Genomic DNA, 6,440 nt, shown 5'->3' on the forward strand with positions numbered 1-6,440 from the left:
AATAGCAGAGTGTGGATGGGGTTACACATCTCAATTGTCGCATAACGGGGGCGAGGCCCAAATTAGGGAAGGAGTAAGGGTGGGATGGGCCCCTATCTCATTACCACTAGGAGCGTGAATGGGGATTCCATGACTCATCAGTAGTAGTACATGGGCAAGTCCCAGGATAGACGAGGCCTTAGGACAGAACTAGTTGTATGTGTTTAGTTATGTGATGTGATATTAATTGTTGGCGGGCGAGGCCCTGTAACAGGCGGGGCCTAAGTAAAACAGATCTATACCCACGTGGGGCTCGAAGCCAGGCGGGGCCGTTGTAGCGGGCGAGGCCCAAGGTAGCGGGTGTGGCCCCGTATGTGCAGAATATGGTTATGCATGGTATGTGGTAGGTTGGGGAACTCACTAAGCTTCGTGCTTATGGTTTTCAGTTTTGGTTTCAGGTACTTCCGGTAGCGGAGGGAAGATCTCGGGGTGATCGCATGGCACACACCATAGATTAGACAGCCTGGGAATGTTTACTCTGATAATAAACATGTGTTTTGAAAACTTATACTCATATTATGTTTTGAAACGATGATTTTATTTAAGTAATGATTTATTAAAAGAAATTTTTTGGTCTTAAATTTTGGGTGATTACAAGTTGGTATCGGAGCCTTGGTTTGAGGGATTCGGACATGCCCTCGGGTGTGTCTGAACTCAAACTGAGGAATTGATAAAGAAGTTTTCAAAATGAAAAGACAGTTTTGTAAAAAGGGAGTTTTAAGAAAGAAAACGGTTTTAGAAAAGCAAAAGAATTCAGAAAGATAAAAACTTTGAAAAGAGAAAAGAGGTGTGGTGCATGCAATCAACCGAGCTCAAGTAAGTACCCCAAAATACCCATACAAGTTTATGTTTTGATTATCAGTTAATAGAATGGCATGCTAGAATAGGACTAGGGATCTAGGGAGGATGCCTTATGTGCCTGTTATATGTGCTCTTGATCTGCATGATAGAGTTGAATAGTCACTAGTAGGATAGCCTGATTAGGTTATGCCTGAGTTTATGAGTTGTGTTGCATGCTAGTTCAGATTCTTGCTATGTGGATATGATTGCTTGAGTGTGTTATCGTTAGATTTTCCCTTTGTCTGAATGCTGCTTGCTTTGTGCATTGTGGGATTCTGAGTTATGGGAGTTAGCCATTAGGTGGATACGGTACGTCACATGTGATCAGGGTTGAATAATCTCAGAGTGTTGGGTTTAGTCCTACTACGCAGCTCTTGTTTGAGTCCAACCGTTGTATGAACGAGTCCTCTACTTGAAGGATTATCTGAGCCTCGTCACATGTGATGGTATCCAGGTGATAGCTAATTGGCATTACAAGGGGACCTTCGGCAGCTGAGGGCTGGTTTGAGTTGAGTCAGAGGTTTCCCTAGGGTAAAGCCTAGGATGAGGTAGTGCTGGGAGCAGTAGAAGTAGAAAAGGGACCTGGTGGAGTCAAAGCAGTTCTTGAGGAAAGTAAGGATAGATGTGGAAGGTAGTATGGGCCCGTACTACTGAAAGCAGAGGATCCGTACTCGATTCGGGAAAGGCCGAGACAAGACCGGGAACCTGGTAGTGGGTATGTTTGGTCTCGCACCAGTGAGGAGTATTCTGATGATGATTATGTTATATGTTTCAGTATGGTGACATTGCAAGAGGGACCAGTGGGCGAATCAGGCGCTGGAGAGGGATTGGGCTCGGGTTTAGGGGTCGAGCAGCTCGAGAAGCGGATGAGAGAGTTGATATCAGCCGAGGTTATGCGCAGTATTCTAGCTCAGACTCTTGTGATCTTTGGCACGGTCAAGGAGGGTATATTGGAGATTTTGGATGAGAGGTTGGGAGCCTTCCGTACTGAGATGATGGCTTTGTTGGGAGCGCGTACCTCGACATTTTGGGAATTCAGGGCTTGCGGGGCACCAGATTATCATGGGGCTAGGGACCCCATCGCTAGCAGCAGATGGTTGGCTGATGTTGCCAACGCATTCCGTACGAGCCGGTGTCCTCGGGAGGACAAGGTCAGACTCGCTTCCTGTCTTCTGAAGGAAAGAGCGAGGGATTGATGGAAAGAGATTGGTCATGCTTTGGGTGATGATGCCGCGTTGGACGCGATGACTTGGAGTGATTTCTCAGCTAGGTTCAGAGCGGAGTTTTCGCCGATTATTGAGGTGCAACAGTTGGCCTGGGAGTTCCAGGATTTGACGCAGACTACTGAGACTGTGGCGGAGATCACCGCCAAGTTCAGGGAGAGAGCCCTTCTTGTTCCGCAGTATGTCGTGGATGAGGAGATGAAGAAGGCACGATATCATGAGATGCTGAGGGATGACATCAGGGAGTTCGTGAGCAGCTCCAATTGTAAGACGTTGGAAGATATGATTTCTTGGGCTAGGGAGAGGGAAATTGATTTGGAGCAGATCCGGAAGAGGAAGCCGGATGAGGTTCAGGTAGCCGCGAGTTCGGGAAAAAGGCCCAAGGGATCGGATTCAAGATCGAGGGATCATCAGGACCGCAGTCGATGCGGAAAGTGTGGTAGGACGCACGGGGGCGCATGCAGGAGTGGTAGTGGTGGTGAGTCTGGCTGCTTCAGGTGCGGTCGGACTGGTCATTTTAGCATAGATTGTACTGTTACCATCACCCAGGGATCAGACTTGATATGTTTTCACTACAATCAGCGGGGCGACAAGAAGGCCCAGTGCCCCAGTTTGCGTTTAGTAGGGCGGGTGATGGCACCTACCCCTGCAACTTTGAGGATCACAGACGGCCGTCAGGGCCGTGCGGAGGCGCCTGCGGTAGGAGGCAGGGCTTTTCAGATGGCTACCTTAGAGACGCGAGCAGCGCCGGACGTTGCAGGTATGCGATTTCCGTTTTCAGTTCTTCTGTTTATGCATGTTGTTATATTGTTATGGTTCTGCATCATTATCTGTATGAGCATTTCTTTGAGCGGTTTAATTGTGATCGAGTTATATGCCATTTTCATACCTTGGATATTGGTTAGTAGTTAAGGGATGGGTTGTATCGAAGAAGGTCACTTAGGGTGCAGTATCTGTAGCATGCCTTGGAGAGACTCGATATGTCTCGCTAGTTCGGAGTCGTATAAGTTTTAGAATGGGCAGGTTAGATCCTTAGCTATGGTAAGCTTGGGATTTTCTCAGTGGATTGATTATGGTAGCAAGGATTGGGATTTCTCTTCATTGAGCATCGAGGCGTAAGCAGGATCGAAGTGGGGGAGAATCCTCCGAGTGTATAAGGGTAAGAGCACGCAAATCCAGATCGAGTATGTGATTTCTGAGAAGGAAAGGAGGTAGTTCAGCGTTTGATGGATTGAGTAGTTCAGGGTTGGGAGTTTGAGAAACTCCCCATCAGTCCGTACGTGTAAAGGGTAATGGTGAGTATGTGGTTCGGATTCAGGTTGAAGGGTCGCCTGTAGGACTCGTGTGAGTCGGAATGGAGATCTTGAGGTCAATAGCAGGAGATGTTTTCGTGTTAGCAGTCAGTGGCAGAAGCAGCATGTAGAGCATGGAAGAGTGGCGGGAGAGCCTCAACTTTCTACAGCAGCAGTCAGTGGTGGAAAGTGATGTAAGACTATGGGGCGGCCATAGCATTCACTAGCAGTCAGTGGCGGGAAGTGTTGTCAGACTATGGGGCAGCCGTAGCATTCCGTAGTAGCTTCGTTGGCGGAGTCGGGGCGAGGCCCTTATCTCCTAGCATTCAGATAGGGATCAGGAATGAGTAATGGATGAGGATGGTAATGAATTGCCTGTATAGCCTTTGAGAGGTGAGACCTTGGGAGAGGCCGCTCTAGGATATAGTCGGGTGAGACCCGTGGGCGAGGCCCGTATGAGAATAGCAGGATAGGTGAGACCTGAGAGCAGGGTTGCTCAGTAGTATGTTTGGGTGAGACCCATGGGCAGGGCCCGTGAGTTTTAGCAGCACAGGTAGGACCTGGTAAGGATCTTAGTGTCTAGATAAGGGGATCGGGGATCCCAGGAAATTGTATTGCCAGCATGGTAAAATAGATTGAGCAGTATAGGTGGCGGAAGTTTCTTCGAATGTCGCTGGGAGCGACTAGTGCTTGTGCTGGGTCAACAATCGGTGAGAGTCGGTAATCCAGATATTGATAGGTTGGTAGGGAACAGGATGGTCTCAGTTCATCCGGAAGCCAGATAAGGAATAGCAGGATTTCTAGTCAGTAACAGTGCGGGTATGCAGAGTATGGTGGAATTCAGTTAGTCGATCGTGGGGTGCTCGACACAGAATGATAGTAGAAAGAATGCCAACTAGATACTGGCAATGATGACCCGTACTGGGAGTAGCGGGAGTAATAGATTTGATTAGGAAAGGGTCTTCACAGTGGCAGAAGGGATAGATGGTTATGGAGCATTGCCTTGGGAGAGGCAAGGAAGGCACGAAAGGAAAGAAGGGGTGAACCCCTACGGGGTCAGTGCAGTATTTGGAGATTACCATAAAGATTGTTGGTTGAGTAAGTTGTGTTCCAGGACATTCAGGGTCAGGATGCACCCAAGATTATTATCTGTAAGGATTGATGTTAGTCTGAATGACTGAGCGGAAGGCCAGGGAAGGTAGGCAGCTGGTGTTAGAATGAATGGTGGGGTATTGGAGGCAGATCGCAGGCGGTGGATCATAGCAAACTTCGAGGATGAAGTTTAGTTTAAGTGGAGGAGAGTTGTAACACCCAAAGTTTTGAAGGACAAGAAAGGAAATAAAAGCCCTAATTTTAAGGGTAGACTCGGCGAGTCCAAGGAGGGACTTGGCGAGTCCGAGCGGGATCCGGGTCAAGGTGTAAGTGGCCAACTCGGCGAGTCGGCCAAGTGGACTCGGCGAGTCCGGTCTGTGTGAGGAAAACCCTAAATCCGGGACTTTGGGCGCTATTTAAGCTTCTTATTCTCTCCATTAGGGTTCCTTATAGCATCCCTCATTCAGAAAACGAAGCCTAAGCCTCCATTGTTATGCATCCAAGCTTCCAAGCCATTTTTGGGTGATTTGAAGGAAGAAGAGGAAAGGGAATCAGTGAAGCTTCAAAGATTGGCTTCAAATATGGAGTTTGTGGAGTCTTTCTGAGGTATTGAAGGTATTAAGTCATTTCCTCCCCTTAGATCTATTTTTGGTTGTGAGTTTTGGGGCTTTTAAGCCATGATTAGCCACCCTTATGGGTTAGAAGCCGGATATGGGATTGCTACTTCAGATCCAAGTGTGTTATGGTCTGGAGAAGCATAAAGTATCAGCCATTGAGTCGATTTTGAAGCCCCTTGGCCTTAAACACTTGTTTATGGCATATTTTGCCTAGATCTCCTTCTCTACACGTAAAGTTTGCAACTTTACGTGAGGAATAGGCTTGGGAAGGGAAGATCTACAGTTTGGAGTCCATGCATGAATTAAAAGTCCTCTGCATGTAAGGAGAACTGAAGGGACTCGGCGAGTCCTTTGAGTGGACTCGGTGAGTAGCATGAAGTTGTGGAGAAACTCGACGAGTGGGATGAACAACTCGTCGAGTCATATGAAGATTGCCTGGTACTCGGCGAGTCTATTCTTGGACTCGGCGAGTCAGGTCGCGAAACCCCAAACCCTTCAAGTTGAGACTCGAATCAGTGAGTCGGGTGGAGACTCAGTGAGTTGGACAGGTCAGGACTCAGAAATCGGTAGACTCGACGAGTCATGGACTGACTCGGCGAGTCGAGTCGTGAATGGAAGGAATCTGATCATTTTGAACTCGGCGAGTCAGTAGGGTAACTCGGCGAGTAGGGTTGACCTGGAAGGTTGACTTTGACCAGGTCTTTGACCTTGACCGGGGTTGACTTGGTTGTCTTTCGGGGGTCAGTTAGACTCAGTATTGCATTGATATTGGTAGTTCGGGGAGCAAGGGGAGCAGGAGTTCAGTGAGTTGTTGGGCAGCAGCTAGTGAGATCATCAGCAAGTTCAGCCAGTGCAGGTGAGTTTCCCTTTGTGTAAATGGGTCTAAGGCCACAATGCCGGCCCATGTAGTTATGAGTAGAAGACCCGGGGGTTAGCCCTAGGCACAGTATGCTAGTATGATTTTCAGGACGAGGTCCAGTAATAGCGGGCAGGTGCCCAAGGATTGTTTATATGATAGTTTATAGTTGTTGTCTGTGTGATACATGTATGTGCCTGGTAGGGAGGTGAGTGTGGGCGAGGTCCCGTATCTCACCAATAACAGAGTGTGGATGGGGTTTCACATCTCAGTAGTTGCATAATAGGGGCGAGGCCCAAGTTAGGGAAGGAGTAAGGGTGGGTTGGGCCCGTATCTCACTACCACTAGGAGCATGGACAAGGATTCCATGACTCATCAGTAGGAGTACATGGGCGAGGCCCAGGATAGATGATGCCTTAGGACAGAACCAGTTGTATGTGTTTAGTTGTGTGATGTGATATTAATTGTTGGCGGGCGAGGC

Source organism: Lactuca saligna, chromosome 9 (genome assembly GCF_052625555.1).
Source record: "Lactuca saligna cultivar CGN05327 chromosome 9, ASM5262555v1, whole genome shotgun sequence".
Lineage (NCBI taxonomy): Eukaryota > Viridiplantae > Streptophyta > Magnoliopsida > Asterales > Asteraceae > Lactuca > Lactuca saligna.